This window comes from Mustelus asterias, chromosome 8, assembly GCF_964213995.1.
Source record: "Mustelus asterias chromosome 8, sMusAst1.hap1.1, whole genome shotgun sequence".
In the NCBI taxonomy this organism is placed as follows: Eukaryota; Metazoa; Chordata; class Chondrichthyes; order Carcharhiniformes; family Triakidae; genus Mustelus; species Mustelus asterias.
Window position 1 is genome coordinate 81525631 of NC_135808.1, and position 24479 is coordinate 81550109.

General features: G+C 44.3%; 1 pseudogene; it reads right to left on the reverse strand.

Moving 5' to 3' along the window:
- Window positions 1–21893: 21893 nt before the first annotated feature.
- On the reverse strand, window positions 21894–22103 carry LOC144498059 (U2 spliceosomal RNA; annotated as a pseudogene).
- Window positions 22104–24479: the final 2376 nt, after the last annotated feature.

Here is a 24479-nt window from a genome sequence, read left to right on the forward strand (position 1 = left end):
TCAGTTTGTGTGGATTATAAACTAATAGCCATTCGCGTCTCCAAAATTGAAAGGTATCCGATGCCCCGGATCAAAGATCTGTATGCCAAGTTAACAGATGGCAAGACGTTCTCCAAGTTGGGCAGAAGCCATGCCTACCTCCAGTTTGAATTGGACAAGTCCTCCTGAAAATGGGTGGCAATCAATACACATAATGGACTCTGCGAGTATACCTGTTTGCCTTTCAGGGTCTCGTCAGCATGTGCCATCTTCCAAAGAGTTATGGAGAACATTCTCCAAGGGCTACCCAAGGTAGCAGTATACTTAAATTACATTTTGGTCATGGGGGCTTCAGAACAGAAACACCCAGCCAACCTAGAAGAGGTCTTGCGGAGATTTTCCAGACAGGGTTTTAGTTTGAAGAGGGAGAAGTGTTTTCCAAGCAGCTGAAGTAACGTATTTAAGCTACCAAGTAAATGGCAAAGGGGTTACACCCAGTAGAGGATAAAGTAAAAGCCATCAAGGAGGCACCAATCCCAAGGAACACCATAGAGTTAAAGCCCTTCCTGAGGTTAGACAATTACTACGCAAAATTTATCCCAGATTTGGCTTCTATGCTGCTTCCCTTGCATACTATGAAAATATCACAGATGGTCTTGGGAAGTTCCACAGGCAGAGGCTTTTTCTGAGGTCAAACATCAGTTAAGGTAATCCAACTTACTGGCCCATTTCGACCCTAAGAAATAACTTACTTGAACCTGCAATGCTTCCACATACAGAGTTGCTGAGGCACGACACTTTGCTGGAAAGAAGGGATGGAAAAGCCCACCGCATGTGCCTCCGGGACCCTTTTGGATGCAAGGCAAAGATATTACCAGATTGGGAAGGAAGGGTTGGTGACCGTATTTGGTGTGAAGAATTTCCATCAATAGGTTTTTTATTATTACCAATTATAAACCCAACTGGGCTTTTCAAAAAGGACAAAGCAATTCCCCCCACTTCACTCGGATACAGTGCGCAGCCTTGTTATCGGTGGCCTCTGAATATGTTCTGGAACACCGCCCTGGGACGCGGATAGCCAATGCAGATGCAGTTAGTTACCTCCTGTTGCCCACAAGCCTGGCTCCTTTATCAGCACTGGAAGTGATGGTCCTGAACTTCTTGGAGACCTTGCCAGTGTCAGCAAGGCAATTAGAGCCTGGACCCAGAGAGACCCAATTTTATCCACATAACTTCACAGGAGGGACTCCAAGGACGACCCTCGGAAGAAATGAAAGCCTACCTTATTAAGAAAGCTGAACATAGTGCTGAGGACAGGATTATCCTTTGGGTGTCCTGAGTAATTGTTGTGGCCCCAGGACAACATCCAGTATTAATGGAAATACGTAATGGCCATCTGGGAGTAAAAATGAAGATACTGGCCAGGAGTTACATTTGATGACCTGGTCTTGATTCTGACATTACAGATTTGATAAAGCAATGTGACCTGTGCCAGGAAAATCAAAAACTCCCACCCTCAGCCCGCCTACACCCATGGGAGGCCATGGGTGTGTGTGTGTGCATGTGGACTTTGCGGGTCCCTTTAGGGGTTCTATGATTTTAATCATGGTGGATGAACCCTCCAAGTGGCTGGAGGTGCACTGCATGTGCTCCGTGACTACTCAGGCTACGAGTGAGAAATTGCAGCAAAGCTTCAGCACACAAGGAATCCCAGAAGTCCTGCTTTCTGATAACAGCATAGCCTTTACCAGTGATGATTTCCAGAACTTCGTGCTCTTCAATGGTATCCGACACATCCAAACTGCATCTCATCACCCATCATTAAATGGACTGGCAGAACGGGCATGTCAAACCTTCAAAATGATATGAAGAAACAACTGGCATCCATGGAGGCTAAACTGGCATGACTTTGGTTTGATCACAGGATCACACTGCACACCGCCACCACATTTTGCTCCAGCAGAGCTGTTGATGGGACGATGGTCAGTTTGAACATCATATTAACGGCTGGTGTACAAACGCAGTGATAAGGACATAACTAATAATTACATTAATATGTAATTTCCAAGATCAAAGAAATTATGTTGTATGGTTTAAAAAGAAGTTTTCTACTCATGTGAATTTCTTCTTGTTTTGCTGGGAAAGCAGCTATAATTTGCTATGAACCCCATAGAGACCAATAACTTTTAAATGGCCTGAATTCCCAGTGACTGACGTAAAGGAATCAAAATATTTCAAGTTCTAAGACTTACTGTAACAAATAAACTAAAATCACTTTGACTAAACTTTGCTGAGTCATGTAATGTATGCTGTCTGTCAAAAATAATTTTGCTCAGTCCCCAAAATGACAAGCCCCACTCTGGCAATTCCTTCACTAGCCATGCTTGGGCAAATATTCTAATGTTCTTAAAGTTCCATAGGTTCCATCTCTTTGACCAGAGAAAATGCTCCCACAAACATTCTGCCTGGTAGCTAAGAGAAAGTAACCTTTTCCTCTGCAGTTTGCAACGGCTGCTGTTTCCCGGTCTCTGGGACAATTTCTCTATCCATGTTTTCTGAATAGGTAAGTGTGTAATAGCAAGAACAGTCCCTTTGTGTACAGGTATTAAATCTGGCACGTGAGTTTCAATAGGACTTGATTTGGCTCCTGGACCCCATGGAAACCAGGTCACATTGGTTTATCACTAGGTAGATCGGAGCTCATATATTCTATTTTACCTTGAATTAAAAGAGACAGTTTAAAAGGTAATCATCTTATAAAACCTTTAAGTTCAATGTCAAAGTTAAGAAACTATTCAATCACTTTCAACTGACAAAGTGTAAATGGTTTGGATGCCACCAGAAATGAGTCTTTCAGAGCAGGAGTTCAGTATATGGGTGATGGTCTAACTTGAATGGCCACAGTCACAAATTGAGATGTTCCTTATGTGCCGCTTGAGGAGCAAGTTGCCACAACTTTCCTGGCCTGCCCTTAAGTTATTGAAGGTTATTTCTTGTATGTTGAGACCAACATGTCTTGAGTGGCTTCTGGTGGTAGAACACAATGAACCTCCTAATGTCTACATCAAGACCTCCTCAAAGAACCTGACTGACTGACAGCTAATGAAGATCTCACTGATATAAGATCTCAAAATCTTATATCAAACCCCACACATCCTTTGAAATTCTACAGGCCCCATCGAAACACACTCCACACCCTACAAAATGATGACAGTCCCACCTCTTGATTACACATCTCCTGGTTGACTGCAAATGTCGCCAACCCCAACCTGGTAACTGACTCACATTTATATCCTCAAAAAGATTAGCTATTTTGCCTTAATCTTCTTGCTATGACCAATCCCGCCAACAATCCCAATTTCCTCCACCGCAAATACCATGCAATACAGTACAGAGAGTTTACAAAATATAAGGTTTTCTCAATAAAACAGCAAACTTGGTGAACATCTGCTCTGGGTTAACATTAAAAAGAGATGAGTCATCATGATGAAAGGCATCATCGCAAAACTGTTGTTGCCACTGCTTCTGTTCTCCTTCTCCACCGATCGTGACAAACTCTTTAACCACTTCCTATGGCTGTTGCAACAATTTCACATATAAATTTCCCTCTTTTACACATACCTATGCAAACAAAATAAGTAATAAGAAATCATTTCCTCTTGTAAAGAAAATTCTCTGGAGAAATAGGGTGACTCTCTTGTTTTCTCTCCCCGAGCACTGTATATCACTATACACTCATTCTGTCTGGCCTACCCAGCTTTAGAATAGATAGCACGCAACAAGTTGCCACTCAGGTATAAGACAGTGCCTATACACCTATTCACCAATTATTAAATTCCAGGCCAAAAGTGGCAAGCATAGAATGCGTGCTTTTGTTCAGCAGGCCAGAGCAAATGTAAGAGTTCTATTGAGTTGCTCAAATTATAAAGACCAATATCAATGTTCATCAGTCATGCCATTTTAATCATCAGGGTCTGTTGTCTGGTGCCCACATAGTAACAGTAAGAACCCTATTGCTGATCTCCGTGGGGGAGAGGGGGGCCAGGGGGATCATACCCAGGCGATATCCACTGGGAGACTCATGCAAGGACTGCACGGGAATTGGCCGGGAAGTGCAAAATTCCAATCGGCAATTACCCTGACCTGGGAAAATTTCGAAACTCTGATTTAAATTGGAGACTTTACATGATTCTGAATCCAAGTTAGAGTCTTAGCAGAAAGGTTATCCAGGAAAATTTGGAAGACGTAAAGCCACTTCTGACTCCTGGGTAATGATAGTACTGCCCCAACCCCACCACTAGACTTCCTGACTAATCCTCATCCCCAAACTCCAACTAATCCCACTCCCCAACTATCCCCTGAATATTCTCCCAACCCCCAAATGTCTCCCTGGTCCCCTGGCTACCTTCCAAACCTCTGTGTAATCGGCAACTACCCGCCTCCCCCCCCCCACCCCCCGCCCCCCACCACTGCCCCACACCCAACTCTGCCAACCCATCCTACCCCACCCTACTCCCTGACCTATCCCACTTCTCCAACTGACCACTTGACTCATCCTACACCCTCCAATCACCACCTAACTCATCCCACCCAAACCCCCTCCAACCTGAACCATCCATGCGCAATCCTATCCATTTAGCTTACACACTTATATTTTCCCTGGTTTTTCAAAGTGGCTGTAAACCTACCTTCTTTACAACAGCTAGTGCCATAAAAAGGAGGTGTGGCTTCTTTTTGCCCAACTCTGCTGCCCTGGACTTGAAGCTGCTGCACTGCACGTTTTGCAGAGGCCTGAGTCAAAAGGATGAGCATGGAATGTGCAGCTGCATTCCAGTGTACGTGACAAAGCGCAGAGTGACAACCCAGCTGGGATTGCCTTACCTCACAAGTTCTGACCCGAGACTGGAAATAATGTTCACACATTTCACACATGGGAGACTGCATTTTAAAGTAAAGCTTTTCGGCATAACAAATATTTGTATCACTTGATCAAATATATCTCAACTGTGCTGTTTACCAAAGCACACTGCATAATGGGGATTGATTATTAAAATCAACAGCCAATACACTTCTGCTTTTAGCATCGAAAATATTCCAAGCTGCTTTGTGATGGAGGCAGGGGAAGATCGAGGAAACACATGGATAAAAGGAATAAAGGAATGGACCAAGAGCATTCATGCAAGTCAGGAGATGTGATCAGAAATGTGTTTTTGAGGCAGTTTGGGGCGAGGGAGTTCCAAAGAGTAGGGCAAGGAAACTCTGTTGCATTTAGTAGAGGAGGGGACATGCAACCGAGTGCCATTGGTCAGGCCAATTAAGAAGCTTGAAATAATTCCATAAATGTTTTTTAAATTCTTTACAATGCTTCCAATGGGATTTTGTTTTTGTTCCTGTATTTCTATTACCTGATGATCAGATTTGTACCAATTTAAAAGTTAGCAATCATAAGACAATTTAAGGGGTGAGTTTTGTGTGGGAAAGTTACTGAAAGTTTGGAGAGAGTTTAGATGAATGCTCTCTCTAATTTATTTCCAGAGTACGCAGGTGATTAACTTTCTTATACATTGTTGCACAGATACAATAATTTAAAGGGACTGACTCATGCACATCCTGCACAGGGACTGTGCAGGGACATCCTGGTCTCTCATGGCAACCTTGTAAATCAACACCAAATATAATATACAATAAAGTCACCATAGTCCCAAATGACAATAGTGCTCTCCTCCCTTTTTGTGTGAGAGAGAGATCTGATTTAACCTGAGATCACTACACCTCAGGCAACTGGCCTTCATGAATAACCCGCACATCTTTGGACTGTGGAAGGAAACCGGAGCACTCGGAGGAAACCCACGCAGACAACGTGCAAACTCCACACAGACAGTGACCCAAGCCGGGAATCGAACCCAGGTCCCTGGAGCTGTGAAGCTGCAGTGCTAACCACTGTGCTACCGTGCCGCCCTTCCGTGCCCTGGTCCTTCCCTGTCTCTGCACAACCCTCTGAGATATCTGCTTTCCTGTAATTCTAGCCTCTTGTGTTCCCCCAATTTTAACCACTCCACTACAGTTGCTGAGACTGGAATACCTTCCCTACACCTCTCTAAATCACTTTCCTCCTTAAAATCTACCTCTTTGATGAAGCTTTTGGTCATTTACCTATTATCTCCTTTTGTGGCTCAATGTCATATTCTGTTTTATAATTTCCGTGAAGTGTCTCGAGGCGTTTGATTGCATTAAAGATGCTGTATAAACATAAGTTGTTGTTGTTGTTAAGACACCCCTTAAAGCACCCTTAAAGCTTTGACTAAGCTTTTGGTTATCTGCCTCAATATTTCTCATGTGGCTTGGTGTCAAATTTTCTGCAGTAATTCTCCTGCGTAGCACCTTGGCCAGGGCATTTTTATTGCATTAAAGGTGCCATATAACTAAAAACTACTGTTGCTGCTGCAAAGACTGGTTATTCCATTGTGAATACTGCCATCCACTGGTGAATCCTAACATAATGCAATTGCAATACTAAATGTGCAAATATCAAATGTTGCCCAAAACATATTTTTTTTTTTAACTGGTCGGTGCAACATCGTGGGCCGAAGGGCCTGTTCTGCGCTGTAATGTTCTATGTTCTATGTTCTATGTTCTATATACTAAAACACTGACATTCAAAAAGTAACTAAGTTTCAAATATAAATTGAGAACTGTATATTCATATACCAGCAATGTTTAAATTTTCCTAAGCATGTAAAATAGATTCATTCATTGCCACAAACACTTTGGAGAATTGTTTTGTAGGGTTAATGGTTCAGAAACAATTCTGGGTCACTGAGAGTTTGGGACCAGAGCGAGTCTATCTCAGTGCTAACCAGTTCAATTATTTCATATTGACGCATATTGATTCATATTCTTATTCATATTCATATCAAACATCTCATCTACATCAAGAATGACCCTAAACAATGTGTGGTAACTGCAACCTCCCAAGTGAATTGTCTGTCCCAGCATTGTGACATTTATAGTTTGAATACTTTTTTCCATATATTGCATCAAAAGTCATGCCAGTTATATGAGCTGGTTGCCAGTTTTCTGTGCTGTGGCGTCTTGTCTTCTGATGATTACAAGGGAAGGCATTAAACTCACTTTAATTGGCACCTGTTTCTTTATTATCTCTATATCTCTTGCACCTAAATCTCTATTAGCCCCATATCTCAGAAGTGTGTTGATATAGATTAAATACCAATATGTAAAGACACAGAACTGATAACATGCTCCAATTCTGCACATTGATGCTCAGTAACTTTATAAGATGGGTTCCTGATAACTGACGTTATCCTTTGTAAGAAGTTTAACAACACCAGGTTAAAGTCCAACAGGTTTATTTGGTAGCAAAAGCCACACAAGCTTTCGAGGCTCTGAGCCCCTTCTTCAGGTGAGTGGGAATTCTGTTCACAAACAGAACTTATAAGACACAGACTCAATTTACATGAATAATGGTTGGAATGCGAATACTTACAACTAATCCAGTCTTTAAGAAACAAAACAATGGGAGTGGAGAGAGCATCAAGACAGGCTAAAAAGATGTGTATTGTCTCCAGACAAGACAGCCAGTGAAACTCTGCAGGTCCACGCAACTGTGGGAGTTACAAATAGTGTGACATAAATTCTGATTCTAGGATCGCATGATAAAGACTCAGGAGGACTCAGATGTCCCGAGGCATGGTACATTGGGGAAACTATGCAGACGCTGCGACAACGGATGAATGAACACCGCTCGACAATCACCAGGCAAGACTGTTCTCTTCCTGTTGGGGAGCACTTCAGCGGTCACGGGCATTCGGCCTCTGATATTCGGGTAAGCGTTCTCCAAGGCGGCCTTCGCGACACACGACAGCGCAGAGTCGCGGAGCAGAAACTGATAGCCAGGTTCCGCACACACAAGGACGGCCTCAACCGGGATATTGGGTTTATGTCACACTATTTCACATAAATATTTCTGCTTTTTTCCTCCTGAGTCTTTATCATGCGATCCTAGAATCAGAATTTATGTCACACTATTTGTAACTCCCACAGTTGCGTGGACCTGCAGAGTTTCACTGGCTGTCTTGTCTGGAGACAATACACATCTTTTTAGCCTGTCTTGATGCTCTCTCCACTCCCATTGTTTTGTTTCTTAAAGACTGGATTAGTTGTAAGTATTCGCATTCCAACCATTATTCATGTAAATTGAGTCTGTGTCTTATAAGTTCTGTTTGTGAACAGAATTCCCACTCACCTGAAGAAGGGGCTCAGAGCCTCGAAAGCTTGTGTGGCTTTTGCTACCAAATAAACCTGTTGGACTTTAACCTGGTGTTGTTAAACTTCTTACTGTGTTTACCCCAGTCCAACGCCGGCATCTCCACATCATGGTTATCCTTTGTCACATGGATTAGTCAGAGATAGTCAGCATGGATTTTTTAAAGGAAAGTTTTGCCTCATAAACTTGACTGACTTCTTTGAGGAAGTGACAAGAAGGGTTGATGAAGGTAGTGCAGTGGATGTTGTGTACATGGATTTTAGCCGGGCGTTTGACAAGGTCCCACATGGCAGATTGGTCAATAAAGTAAAAACCCATGGGATACAGGGCAACGTAGTAAACTGGATAAAAAGTTGGTTTAGTAACGAGAAACAAAGGATAATGGTTGAAGGATACTCTTGTGAATGGAAAGTTGTATCAAGTAGTGTTCCACAGGGTTTGGTGTTGGGATCCTTGCTGTTTCTGTTATATACTAACGATTTGGAAATGAACATGGGGGGCACGATTGGAAAATTTGCAGGCGACACAAAGATTGGCCAAGTAGTGGATAGTGTAGAGGATAGCAATGGTATACAAAACGATCTCAATGGGTTGATGGTAAAGTGGCAGATGGATTTTAACAAGTGTGAGGTAATGCATTTAGGGAGGTCAAAACAGGTATAGGGATAACACAATTAATGGGAATATACTAAGAAGGGTAGATGAAGTGAGAGATCTCGGTGTACAAGTACATAGGTCCCTAAAGGCAGCAGCTCAAGTAGACAAAGTTGTAAAGAAGGCAAATAAAATGTTCTCTTTCACTGGCAGAGGAATAGAATATAAAAGTAAGGACGTTGGAATTGTATAAAACACTGGCGAGGCCTCAACTGGAGTATTGTGTGCAGTTCTGTCACCATATTACAGGAAGGACATAATTGCTCTGGAGAGAGTGCAGAGGAGGTTTACAGGAATGTTGCCAGGGCTAGAAAAGTGTAGCTATGAGGAGAGATTGGGTAGGTTGGGGTTATTTTCCTAGAAAGAAGGCTGAGCGGGTGACTTGATAGAGGTGTACAAAATAATGAGGGGAAGAGATAGAATAGAATAGAATCCTACAGTGCAGAAAGAGGCCATTCGGCCCATCGAGTCTGCACCAACCACAATCCCACCCAGGCCCAATCCACATATCCCTACATATTTACCCACTAACCCCTCTAACCTATGCATCCCAGGACGCTAAGGGGCAATTCAGAATGGCCAATCAACCTAGCCCGCACATTTTTGAACTGTGGGAGGAAACTGGAGCACCCGGAGAAAACCCACGCAGACACAGGGAGAATGTGCAAACTCCACACAGACAGTGACCCAAGCCGGGATTCGAACCCAGGTCCCTAGAGCTGTGAAGCAGCAGTGCTAACCACTGTGCTACCGTGCTGCCCGCGGACAGAGTGGACAGGATAAAATTGTTTCCTTTGGTGGAGATCTAGAGCCACTGGATATAGATTCAAGATAATTGGCGTAGGTGTAGAGAGGACATGAGGAAGAACTTTTTTATGCAAAGCATGGTGGGTGTCTGGAATTTGCTGCCCAAGTTGGCAGAGACCCTAATCTCATTTAAAAAGTACCAGGATCTGCATTTTGAGTGCTGTAAGCTACAGGGCTATGGGCCAGGTGCGGGAGAGCAGGATTAGAAAGGGCACCTGGGTGTCCTCGGACTGACATGGACAAGATGGGCTGAATGCCCTCCTTCTGTGCTGTAACTTTTCTATGGCTCTATGGTTCTACAGTAAGAAGTCTCACAACACCAGGTTAAAGTCCAACAGGTTTATTTGGTAGCAAATACCATAAGCTTTCGGAGCAGAGCTCCTTCGTCAGATGGAGTGGATATCTCAGATTTCACAGATATCACAGATATCCATTCCATCTGACGAAGGAGCTCTGCTCCGAAAGCTTATGGTATTTGCTACCAAATAAACCTGTTGGACTTTAACCTGGTGTTGTGAGACTTCTTACTGTGCTTACCCCAGTCCAACGCCGGCATCGCCACATCATGACTACCATCTATGGTTCTAAGAAGAGGAAGTTAAGCACCGAGCACACCTTTAAAAGCAGCAAGAGAATGGGGTTGATATATTTTGACTGTGATGAAGGCCAGTTGAAATTTTAACTGGTCACTTCTATCTAGAGATGCTGAACTGGGTTTGCTGATTTTTTCCATTATTTCTAAAGTCTTTGTTTTGCATTTCTTGCAGCTGCTGTTTTTTTTCACATTAGGTAGCAGAAAAGGGGCAATAACTGGGTCAAATTTATTTTTGTGTGTATCATGTGTGCCTTATTGAGTAACAGTGCTGTGTGATATAAGGGTATTAGATCAGTGCCCCTTTGTTACATGCCTCCTGCTCAAGTGAACCATAAGCATCTGTTATGCATTCTAATGAAGTAATTTAAACTGCTCAACTTCCCGTAAATAACAATAGAGTTTATAATACCTTTGAATTTAGCCAAAAGAAAATTCATTAGAATGCATTTCCCTGAACTAATAAAAGTTAAGGAAGAAGCAAATGTTATTAATAATTGAAAGGGGAAGTTCTATAGTTTTCAAGTGTTAGTTTTGGTTAACTTGCAGTTCCATTTGATGAATAAGAATTATTATTCCAAGTGCAAGTATGCCATTTATTATGACTTTCAATTCAGAGGCTCTCTGGTGTAAGGAATCTTAGCTCTGATTTCATGTAGAACAATGGACCCCAAAACACTGCTGGCACATTAGATAGAAATATGGACTGAAATGCCCCAGTCAATGATATCAAGTAGAAGACGGATACAAATATGCATTTAATGGTTAAATAAAGGTTCGAACCTGGATGTAGTGGGTGTTATTGGGACACCATTTTTATCTTACAACTTATCTTGTTGGATATTAAGTTTGCAGAATGGAATGAAAATCAATTTGCTCAAATCTGTTAATGTTTAGCTTTCTTTAACAGCATTGAGTCAGACATGGGAAGTACTTACAAACAGAGAAAGATCAGCACTAATTCAAAGAATGGCATGTTTCCTATTTCGGATTGCATTTGCTGTAGGAAACTAATGTTAACATTAGGTATTTTTAGAAAAGACATGGGCAGCACAGTAGCACAGTGGTCAGCACTGCTGCCTCACAGCACCAGGTACCCGGGTTCAATTCCCAGCTTGGGTGACTGTGTGGAGTCTGCACGTTCTCCCCGTGTCTGCATGGGTTTCCTCCGGGTGCTCCGGTTTCCTCCCACAGTCTGAAAGACATGCTGGTTAGGTGCATTGGCCATGCTAAATTCTCCCTCAGTGTGCCTGAACAGGTGCCGGAGTGTGGCAAGTAGGGGATTTTCACAGTACCTTCATTGCAGTGTTAATGTAAGCCTACTTGTGACAGTAATAAATAAACTTAAAACTGAAAAGAGATTTCAAACTTTTGATGCAATATTGTAAGGAATAGCATACTGAATTGTGAGCGTATTGGGCTGGCAGTATAACTAGCTCAGGTTTACTGGTGAGAAGTTTATTTATTGGTGTCATTGATATTCAAAAATAAATCAAAGAGGTTTAAACCCCAGAGTTGAAGTCATTCTTTTTTTTTTTACAGTTTTTGATTTAACTTGAGCTTATCACTACTTTGCATCACATTGGGCTGCACTGAATTTGTATTGTGCTGGAACTTTACCTTTACATCATTTTATTTTGCTCAAATCTGTGACAGTTTCAGGTTTCTGTTATGGAGAATAAATGTGGATATCTCTTGCATGAACCCCATCTTTGAACCACTGCAATCATTTTAGCCACCTAACAGAATAACAGAGAGTAGGCAAGTCTCTACACCAGAATTGGGAATATAAGAAGGATTTATGTAACAAAAGGATTTGAATAACATTAAGATATGATCCATCTGAAAAGTAACTGAACAACATGATCCCCCATCTTCTGTATGAGGGCAGAAGGATCCTGACATTGCTCCGACACAACTCCTGTGATTCTTCATGATCTGCATCCTATTGGGAACATAGTTCCATCCTAAATCATTGTTGCTTGCCACCTTACTTCTATATACCTGCTTTCAGTTGTGCAATTTTTAAAACCCTGTCCTAACCTCAATTTATTATTCTCAGTTTTAAACTTGGCCTAGAAGGAAAGGCCAGTTTGCTTGACATCAGTTGTCAGCGAAATGCTGGAATCTCTTATTCAGGAAATGAACCCACATAGAAAGTCATTTCAATCAGACGAAGGCAATATATGGAAGAAAAATTGTATTTGACAAATCTATTGGGGAGTTTTGGTCTGGAACTCCCTCCCTAACAGCTCTGTGGGTCTAATCACATCACATGGACTGCAGTAGTTCAAGAAGGCAGCTCACCACCATCTTCTCAAGGGCAATTAGGGAGGGGCAATAAATGCTGGCCTAGCCAGTGATGCCTACATCCCGTGAAAGAGTAAAAAAAAGTAACTGGAGTTGTAGATAAAGGGGAAATAGTAGATGTTGTACACTTGGATTTCCAAAAGGCTTTTGAAAAGTGCCACACAAAAGAGTAATACACAAGATAAGGGCCCATGGAGTTGGGGTAACATATTGGCATGAATTAGGATTGGTTCATAGACAGCCAGCAGAGCATCATCGATGCAGGACATTTTCAAGTTGGCAGGCAGTGGCTATTGGAATGTTGCAAGGATCTGTGCTGGGGCCTTAACTATTTAGAATCTATTTTAATGACCAAGATAAGAAGACCAAGAGTTATGTACCTAAGTTCGTTGATCATACAGAACTAGGCTGGAATGTAAGCTGTGATTAGGACAAAAGAGGCTGAAAAGAGATATAAACAGGTTAAGTGAGTGGGCACCAAGGTAGCAGATGGATTATAATGCGGAGAAGTGGGAGGTTATTCACTTTGGTAATCAGAATTGAAAAACAGAATATAAATCTTGATGTTCAGTGGAGCTTGGGCGTGCTCATGCAAGGAACACAAGAAAGATAATACAGCTACAGCAGGCAATTAGGAAATGGCATGTTAGTCTTTATCGCAAGGGGATTGGAGTACAAGCATAAAGGAGTCTTGCTGCAATTGTACAGAGCTTTGATGGGACCACGCCTGGAACACTGTGTGCAGTTTCAGTCTCCACATTTAAAGAAGGATATACCTGTCTTGGAAACGGTACAGCAAAGGTTCGATAGATTGGTGCTCGGAGGTCATTGTAGACCCTGCATGCTCAGAGACATAGCAGGGCAGTGCCCTGGCACTAGCCCCCTGGCACCCTGACAGTGCCAACCTGACAGTGCCAACCTGGTGACCTACGCTCAGGGGTGGGGGTTCATGACGGTGATCTACGATCAAGGGGGAGGGTCATGACAGTGGTCCATGTTCGGGGGGGTTGGGGTGTTCATGACGGTGATCTATGTTTCTTGCAGGGGGCTGCGGAGGGTTCATCACGGTGATCTCTGTTTGTGGTGGGGGGGGTTCATGATGATATGATGGTGATCTATGTTTGTGCGGGGGATATTCATAACAATGATCTATGGTTGCGGCGAGTAGGGTGTGCAGGGGGACCATGACAGTGATCTATGTTGTGGAATGGGGGGAATCATGCCATTAATGGTGGGGGGCAGTTTCCCAAAGTCCGTTGTGGGGGAGAGGAGGGAGGGGGGTCTTTAAGTTAAATTTGAGAGTGGGGGGTGCCCTTTTTAACCTGTGGACCCAGGCTTGGCAGGCAGTGTCTTTCGAGCCCACCTCTCACTATGACGGCAACGTGTGGGTCGACCTCATCGGGAAATCTGCCTGTATCTCTGGGGAGAAACACAGCGGTTCTCTGACTGAACCTGACACTGCCACTTTTGCAGAAAATTCCACCAAGCACATTTAAAAACACACAATCATACAAACTTTCCAATTTCTAATGTGATTCTTTCTGAAGATGTAAAAATGCAATAAATATCTTGTTGCATTTTACAAACTGACATCGTTTAAATTTAACATTTCTATTGATACACTATGGGCCCGATTCTACCAACACTTTGTGCTCGTTTTCAGGCGCGAAATGATGGTAAAATCGAGTGTGAGGCCTTTATCGCGATCTGCACCCGCGTCCGAGCAAATCGCGGCTTTACCAACACCCGCGAGTGGCACGGATCCGTTCTGCACCCAAATCGGGCGGCCCGACGATTTAAATGCATTCGCATGGATTTAAATTGATTTAATTACCTGCCCGCCCAACTCTACCATCAATTCCCACTTTACCCTCTTCTGTTCTGTTCCAGATCCGTGCTTTTAGCGACCTGCTAAATAAAAATCGGAAGCCGACGCTGCAGCTTCTGAAAAGCGGGGTCGGAGCCTGCAACGGCTCTCTGACCCAGATCATCCTCTGGGAGTGGGGGGGGCGGGAGGAGGGAGGCATGTCAGAGCATCCTCTGGGGGGGGAGGGGGGGGAGGAGGGAGGCATGTCAGAGCATCCTCTGGGGGTGGAGGGGGCGAGAGGGCTGATCATTGTCTGGTGGTGGGGGGGAGGATGGATCTCTGGTGGGGGTGGCAGGGGGGTCTGCTGCCACTCTGCGGGCGATCCCTCCTCCCCACCGGAGGAATGAATCCCCCCTCCCGGAGTGATTCAAGTCCATGATCTTTCATCTGAAACATTAACTCAGTTTCTCTCTCCGTACGTGCTGCCTGAGTATTTCCAGAATTTTCTGTTTTAACTTCCAATGTGCAGCATTTTGCTCTTCTATCTGGAAGTTAGTGCCTGTTATGTTCTGTGTCTTGCTATTTGGAGGAATATGGCTCCAAATATTCTGGAATCCTTTTGATGCCTCATCCAAATGTTTTCATGTGTGAATCTAGACGGTGACCACTGCCAAGCTTTTTATCCAGCACAGCATTGTAACTGAGCTCAACATTGCTCTCTGAGTGTTTTACATGTTTAAAATTAACAAGTTAAGGTCATTGGATATTGATCAGAAGCAGGAGTAATTGAATGGTTTTTGTTCAGTTTAGAATAGAGAGACTGAAGCCCTGTCTGGCATCAGCTGGAGCTTGGACTAGGGATCAAATACAGGGATTTTATGATCTCTGCGCCTCATGTACAGGCCATTTACTTACTGATTCAACTCAGGCAGCACGTACGGAGAGAGAAACTGAGTTAATGTTTCAGATGAAAGATCATGGACTTGAATCACTCCGGGAGGAGGGATTCGTTCCTCCGGTGGGGAGGAGGGATCACCCGCAGAGTGGCAGCGGACCCCCCTGCCCCCCCCCACCAGAGATCCATCTGCTCCCCCCACCACTGAGCAATCGGGCCTCCCCCCCACCACCTGACAATGATCAGCCCTCTCGCCGGCCCCCCCCCGAGATACATCTGACCCGCCTCCTCCTCCCCCCCAGAGATACATCTGACCCGCCTCCCCCTCCCCCACCAGAGATACATCTGACCCGCCTCATCCTCCTCCCCCCCAGAGATACATTTAACCCGCCTCCCTCCCCCCCCCCCCCCCCCAGAGATACATCTGACCCACTTCCTCCTCCCCCCCCCCCCCCCTCCCCAGAGGATGATCTGGGTCAGAGAGCCGCTCTCTCCGCTTTCTGCTTTTTCTTTCCCGACACGGGCGCGCTTTTTCAGATCTTTTTTGAACTGGGCATGCGCAGTTCAGAGCTCCGATCGTTCCGGCAGCGCTAAGCCACGCCCACAGCGGGGATCGGACTGGAGACGGCTGAGAGCGTAGGGGGGCGTCTGAACGCGGATTTCAAGGTCGGATCTGTGCTACGTCCAGATTCGGCACTTAGAATCAAAATGGTAAAATCGGGCCCTATGTGTGTAAACTTCCTGTCCTTGGCTTCTTCCTTAATCCTTCAACTTCTTCTATATTCTCAGTTCTGAAATAGTACCGACTCTTCCGAAGGGCCAGCACCCCCTCTAGTGGCCTCAATGTTGACTGTCCGAATCTTGCTCTGTTGTTAGCTGCAGCCTTTGGGCAATCAATGCTTGTATTTCATATATTGTAGAGTAGAAGTAATGTTTACTAATTAGTCACAAGTAGGCCTACATTCACACTAAAATGAAGTCACTGTGAAAATCCCCTAATTGACCTCGATTTTCAGGTCTTTTCCTCTGTGGGACTAAATGTATTTTATTCAGAAATGTTTGTTTCTGCATTTGAGAACTTTACCAGCTAACTTCCATATCTTGTAGAGGGCCCATGCCAAACGTTCAGCTTCGGATCCCTATATTTTACGAGACAATGACACCAAATACTACTTACTTCATTTGGTGTTGAGTTCACAGACGTGTGATTATAAAAAGGCTTGTTTGCAACGGGAAATACAGTAATAGTTGCCAAAGTGAAAAGCAGTAATAATATACTGCTAAATGATATTGAACAAATATAAAGTAAAATTTAAACATAGGTAATTATGGACACTCAGAAGCCACTTTATCTGCAGTGATGTCTTGTGTAATATTTCAGTAGGTAACTGATTCAGAACTGAATTCTCCTTCTCGCACCTTAGCAATGGCTGTGGGAGGGTAGTAGGGTAGAGGTGAGCGTTGAGGTCAGAGTTTACTCACATACTCACATTATCACTCACACACTGACATAACAGAGCTGCATTTTATGATGGAGGCTCATATCCCACCACTGGGGTCAAATGTGGAATCAGCAATAGGACCTGAAGAGGCAACAGCTAATTAACCAACTGCTGACTGCCTGCCATCCTTATTAAAGATGGCGGCACACCCGCCAACTGCCCCCAAAACACCCTAGAGATTCCGGCCCAATCAGAGGGCTGACACTACCGCAGCTCCACCGCTAAGAGTGGCCATTGCAGGGCATGTGCCTGCAGAATGAGGGTGCATTAGTGAGTGTGCCATGGGAGCAGCCAGTGCCATCAGAGTGTCCCTCTGCAGGCCATGAAGTGCCTATAAAGGAGACCCCCACCGCCACTGCCTGCTGAGAGAATGCTGGCTTTCATTAGACATTCCTCCCACATGACGGCAGTTCTCCCCTGCGCAACCCCCCCAGCCTTCCCCACCCTAACCCCAGTGCAAAGTTCCAGCAGAGGTGTGAAGGCCATTTGTTGGCCACTTGTGGCTCAATTTCCCACCACTGAAAAAATGGTATGGTGACAGGGGAATGTTGGGTGCACCACCAGCTGCCAATGCCTGCCCATGCCATTTTGCCAGCCTTCCTGCCACCCAGCCCATTCCCAAAGGGTTGGTAACTCTCTCATGATCACTTACTTGCTGACACACTCAGTCACTCACACAAACTGTCTCACTCCTTCAGTTGCTCCTGTATTTGGTCACACTTACTCAAAAAGTCTCGTTCTCACTCAGACTTTGATGGTGACATTCAGAGGCCAAACGAAGAGAAAAATTGAATCAGTAGCAATCAACATGAGGTTTCTGACCTCACAAGTTACAGTAACTGGCTTCTCGGCCTTTTGGCTAAGATCAAGTGTAGTATGGAGAGGATGCTGCACTTGGTTGAGGTCATTAGGTTGCATTGAAGCTTCATATGTTTCATATGAAGCAATTTTTAAAAGCGGCATCGCGGCCTTTTGGCTAAGATGCAAATGAGCCCAAGTCTTGGAGGAGGAACCTCCCCCTTCTCCAATCAGCTTGGCTCATGTAGATCGGGCCCAGGACAGGGTAAATGGTCGCTTGCCCTGTCTTGTCAGCCTGGATCGGAAATGTCTCAACTTGTTGAGACTCTGAATTGGATTTGATTTGATTGAATTGGAAAAGTATTTAAAAAAAACTGTGCTACACCAGGGTCTCTGCCGTGATGTTAAAATCATAGAATTCCTACAGTGCAGAAGGAGGCCATTCGGCCCATCGAGTCTGCACCGACAACAATCCCATCCAGGCCCTATTCCCATAACCCCACGTATTTACCCTGCTAATCCCCTGACACTAGGGTCAATTTAGAATGGCCAATCCACTTACCCAGCACGTCTTTGGGCTGTGGGAGGAAACGGGAGCGCCCGGACGAAACCCATGCAGACACTGGGAGAATGTGCAAACTCCACACAGTCACCTGGAATTGAACCCGGGTCCCTGGCGCTGTGAGGCAGCGGTGTTGTTTAAGGTTAATCTGGTGGCAGCAAACGGCTGTGAATCTTTAGCTGCCAAGCTGGCCTGCCCCCTTCATAATATTTTCCATTTTGAAATGACTCAAAGAGAGAACTGAAGATGATGGTAGCAATCTGTAAACTTGTGAGGCTACGCAGAATGCACTTGTATTTATAATTTTCAAGCTTCTGTTCAATGTCACTATTTTTTTTAAAGTGACACCATGGTTTGTGGCGTATAAGTCAACTCAGTGTGTGAGACAACCCCAGTTTTTGGTGTCAAAATGCACATTTAGGCCTCAACTCAACATATCAGTCAATCCACTTTTTCCATTCATAAATGTTCTCAGTCTCCCTGGATTATACCAGTTCTGAAAGCATAATTTAAAAAAAAACGCTGAAATGCAGTATGACTGTATGAATTCAATTGTTCTATAGGAAAATATCATTCGACTTAACTATCTCTCAGTAGAGATAGGCGAGGTGATGAATGAATACTTTTCTTCAGTGTTCACCAAGGAGAGGGGCCATGTTTTTGAGGAAGAGAAGGTGTTACAGGCTAATAGGCTGGAGGAAATAGATGTTCTGAGGGAGGATGTACTGGCAGTTTTGAATAAACTGAAGGTCGATAAGTCCCCTGGGCCTGATGAAATATATCCTAGGATTCTTTGGGAGGCAAGGGATGAGATTGCAGAGCCTTTGGCTTTGATCTTTGGGTCCTCACTGTCCACAGGGATGGTGCCAGAGGACTGGAGAGTGGCGAATGTTGTTCCTCTGTTTAAGAAAGGGAATAGAAATGACCCTGGTAATTATAGGCCGGTTAGTCTTACTTCGGTGGTTGGTAAATTGATGGAAAAGGTCCTTAGGGATGGGATTTACGACCATTTAGAAAGATGCGGATTAATTCGGGATAGTCAGCACGGATTCGTGAAGGGCAAGTCGTGCCTCACAAATTTGATAGAATTTTTTGAGGAGGTAACTAAGTGTGTTGATGAAGGTAGGGCAGTTGATGTCATATACATGGATTTCAGTCAGGCGTTTGATAAGGTCCCCCATGGTCGGCTTATGATGAAAGTAAGGAGGTGTGGGATAGAGGGAAAGTTGGCCGAATGGAAAGGTAACTGGCCATCTGATCGAAGACAGAGGGTGGTGGTGGATGAAAAATTTTCGGACTGGAGACAGGTTGCTAGCGGAGTGCCACAGGGATCAGTTCTTGGTCCTCTGCTCTTTGTGATTTTTATTAATGACTTAGAGGAGGGGGCTGAAGGGTGGATCAGTAAATTTGCTGATGACACCAAGATTGGTGGAGTAGTGGATGAAGTGGAGGGCTTTTGTAGGCTGCAAAGAGACATAGATAGGATGCAAAGCTGGGCTGAAAAATGGCAAATGGAGTTTAACCCTGATAAATGTGAGGTGATTCATTTTGGTAGGACTAATTTAAATGTGGATTACAGGGTCAAAGGTAGGGTTCTGAAGACTGTGGAGGAAGAGAGAGATCTTGGGGTCCATATCCACAGATCTCTAAAGGTTGCCACTCAAGTGGATAGAGCTGTGAAGAAGGCCTATTTTGTGTTAGCTTTTATTAACAGGGGGTTGGAGTTTAAGAGCCGTGGGGTTATGCTGCAACTGTACAGGACCTTGGTGAGACCACATTTGGAATATTGTGTGCAGTTCTGGTCACCTCACTATAAGAAGGATGTGGAAGCGCTGGAAAGAGTGCAGAGGAGATTTACCAGGATGCTGCCTGGTTTGGAGGATAGGTCTTATGAGGAAAGGTTGAGGGAGCTAGGGCTGTTCTCTCTGGAGCGGAGGAGGCTGAGGGGAGACTTAATAGAGGTTTATAAAATGATGAAGGGGATAGATAGAGTGAACGTTCAAAGACTATTTCCTCGGGTGGATGGAGCTATTACAAGGGGGCATAACTATAGGGTTCATGGTGGGAGATATAGGAAGGATGTCAGAGGTAGGTTCTTTACGCAGAGAGTGGTTGGGGTGTGGAATGGACTGCCTGCAGTGATAGTGGAGTCAGACACTTTAGGAACATTTAAGTGGTTATTGGATAGGCACATGGAGCACACCAGGATGATAGGGAGTGGGATAGCTTGATCTTGGTTTCAGATAAAGCTCGGCACAACATCGTGGGCCGAAGGGCCTGTTCTGTGCTGTACTGTTCTATGTTCTATTCTCTGTTCTATGTTCTTAACAATTACATGAAAAAAGGTGTACAACTTGAAAATAAATCATTTATTGAAACCATATCAAGAATTTAAAATAAAATGTGTATTAAAGCTTTCATCCTGGTTATTAACATCTTTCTTGCTGTTTTATGTGAATTGTAAAGCTATCCACAGGACAAAGTACTGTAGATGGTTTTAGGTGGGATGCAGGTAGTCAGTAAAAGTGTCCTAAAGGTGATTGGAGTTGAGTCTGTACATCTAAAAAGAGTCCATGAGTGGAATCTCGTTGTGCCATTGGGTTTCCAGCCTCTCAGCTGGAGAGTCAGTGAGATCCCGTGGTGCCTCTTTTCAGGAGGGCCTGCAGAACCACACACTAATTGGGCAGTGATGGGGCCACCAATGATCCTTCCCCTGAAATCAAGATCCAGGGATTAAGGTTCCACCTGGCAAGAATCACTGGCTAATCAACACCACTGAGGAGGCTGTGGCAGAGTGCCCAGGTTACAGGCGAGTAAGGTTGGCGGGAGGAGTGGGGGGGTGGGGGGAAAGGTTCACGAGGGGGAATCGCAGAGGGAGAGAGGTGAGGAGGGGGTCAAAAGCAAGGACAGGTAATTGGTTCTCAGCAGGTCCCCCCTTCCCGATATCCAGTCCCTCGATGAGGTACTGACTGCACTCTCACCACCCGAGGTGGAAAGCAGCCTGAACAGTTTTATCTGTTGGATGGTGAAAGCAAGCCCATTGCAGCTGTGTTAATCCAAGCAGTGGCGAGATGAAGCCCTAAAGTGGTTATTCATTGGCAGTGAGATTCAGGTACGCCACCACCCCATCCCTTCTTTTGTATTAATAAATAAACAGTTTTTGTGTTAATTTCAATTGAAAGCTGGAATATGAGTTCTTATGGGGTAGAACTTCCCAGCAGCCACTGAGAAAAGGCCTTGAATTGGCCACTGAAATGGCTCCATTCAACTCTAAGTGGGCAAGACACCTACCATCTTCCACACTGATGACAAAATGGCATGACAGGGGGAAGGCATCAGGCACACTATTTCACCAGGCTTCCCAACTTCCAGCCTGTCCCCAAAGGCCTGGTAAAATTCAGCCCATTTAAATCAGTTAAGGAAGGAAGAATGAACGAGAAGGAAACAGAATCCAAAATGAGGCAAAATGTGGGGAAACTGCTGTTCACCAGATAGCTCCTTCTTTCAGAGACATTGATTTTGTCTGATAATGGTCCCATGAAGCACCTTGATACATTTTACTGTATTAAAGATGTTCAATAAATGCAAGTTGTTTTTTTATACTTTTCCAATTCAATCAAATCAAGTCCGATTCAGAGTCTCAACAAGTTGAGACATTTCCGATCCAAGCTGACAAGACAGGGCCTTCACACGTGTCTTGGGCCTGATCTACATGAGCCAAGCTGATTGGAGGAGGGGGAGGTTTCCTCCTCCAAGGCTTGATCTCATTTGCATCTTAGCCAAAAGGCCGAGATGCCTCTTTTAAAAATTGCTTCATATGAATATGAAGCTCAAAAGCAACCCAATGACCTTGACCAAGCGCAGCATCCAATCCATACTACACTTGATCTTAGCCAAAAGGCCGAGAAGCGATTTATTCAATAAATGCAAGTTGTTACTGTTGTAATTAAACTCTCGCACATACAGTGGTTTACGAAGCTTCTGGTAACCAGTTCAACTTGCTGGAAAGTAATGCACCTCATAGTGAAACTACAGAAAAATCGAGCCTTAATCCTATCTGTCACTTTCATTGGTTGGGCTGCCAAGCCTGCCCATGTCCATATTAAATGATTTAAATATCAATTCTAGTGAGTGATGGCAGCTTAAAGAGTCTGTGCAGGATTATTTTAAAAAACAGGGAGAAATGGAAGACTATAACAAAGAGATTGAGTAATATGGCTTTGTTTTTGAATATTCTCATGAAATGGCAGAGACTTAACACAGTCTTTCTGTCTCTGGGGCCCGAGCTTGAATCAAGTCCAGTTAAAGTGCTTTGATGAGAGTTCCTGTAAATGCCCAAAGTGAAAAGAGCTAGACTAACCTCAAGCCAGTTATGCGGACGTGTCAGCCAACTGAACACAACCACTCTTTGTTTGGAACTTTACAGCAGACTCATTCAGAGTGAATTAAAATGTTAGCAAACATGGGACAGAGTGTACAAGCACAAAATTTAGGAGCAGCTTAGGCCATTCACCTCCTCAAGCCTCCTCCATCATTGAATAAGATCATAGCTGATGTGTCTTTTACTCTATTTTCCTATCTGTCCCCCATAACCCTTCGACTCCCTTGTCAATCTCTGAGGAAGAGAGTTCCAAAGACCAATAACCTCCTGAGAGAAAAAAATATCTTATCATAGTCTTAAATTGAGGATCCCTAATCTCAAAATTATGTTCCCTGGTTCCCCACAAGGGAAGAAAAGTTCTCTTAGCATCCACCCTGTCAAGTCTCCCCAGGACCTTAGATGTTTCTATAAGATGACTTCTCATTCTTCTAAACTCTAATGGGTACAGGCACAACTTGTCCAATCTTTCATAAGGTAACCCCTTCACCCCAGGAATCAGTCAAGTGAACCTTCTCCGAACAGCCTCTAATGAAATTATATCCTTTTTTAAGTGAAGACACCAAAACTGTACTCAGTACTTCTGTTGTGGTCTCACTAAGGCCTTGTGCAAGGTAACAAAACCCTACTCTTATACTTGATTCCTCTTGCAATAAACACCAACATTCCAATTGCCTCCAGAGTTTGAGTTCAGGCTGGATGGTAAAAGTTGACCGGAATGTCCGGAGCTCACACTGTGCCTATGAATCCAGAGCCTGGGAAGGTTAAGAAGTGGTGGAGCAGGCCCAGGGCCTCGGGCCTCACGCTGCTGCTGCTGAATGTTTCTGAGTCAATGTTCAGCAGCAAGAATAGTAACCCTCCTGTACAGCTCCTGACTCTAAAGAAAACACAGGCCTTACGGGCGGCATAGTAGCACTGTGATTAGCACTGCTGCCTCATAGCGCCAGGGACCCGGGATTGATACCCAGCTTGGGTTACTGTCTGTATAGAGTTTGCACATTCTCCCCGTGTCGGCATGGGTTTCTTCCGGATGCTTCAGTTTCCTCCCACACTCCAAAAATGTGCGGGTTAGGTGGATTGGCCATGCTAAATTGCCCCTTAGTGTCAGGGGGACTAGGTAGGGTAAATGTATGGGATTATGGGGATAGGGCCTGGGTGGGATTGTGGTCAGTGCAGACTTGATGGGCCGAATGGCCTCCTTCTGCACTTTAGGATTCTATGATAACTCCCTGCACACAGTTTTCTCACAAATAGATATTTCAGTGTCTTCCCAGGAACTTCTCAACCAGCCTGCTGTGTTTGCCTTTGAACATTAATTCTTTGTCTTTGATGCCTGTGGGTGTGAAATGCGGTACAGTGTTTGTATTCTCTGCTGGGGCTTTACATGGAATTTACAACACAGAGACAGGCCATTTGGCCCATCTCCGCCCACCTCATCTATGTTTGTGTTTAGGTTCCAAACAAGTCCTCTCCCACCTTTCTTGATCACACTATCAGGGTAATCTTCAGCTTCTTCCTCTCTCGTGTTTATCAAGTTCCATGAATGTATCTGTGCTAGAATTATAGAGTGGCCACAGCACAGAAGGAGGTTATTCAGCACATTGTCTCAGTGTCGGTTCTCTATAACAGCAACTCAGCTGCTCCCATTCTTCCACCTTTTCTCTGTAGCCCTGTAAAATCTTCTCTTCAGATAATTATCCAGTTTTCCTTTTAAAAACCGCAATTAAATCAGTCTCCACCACGCACCCAGGCAGTTTCCAGATCCAAACCACTTATTGCAAAAGAAATTTTTCCACATGTCACCTCTGGTCCTTTTGTTAATCACTTTAGGGTTCTCAACCTTCTGCCGCCAGAACAAAGTCTTCCCATTTACACTTTCCAGACCCCTCCTCGTTTTGAACATATCTAACA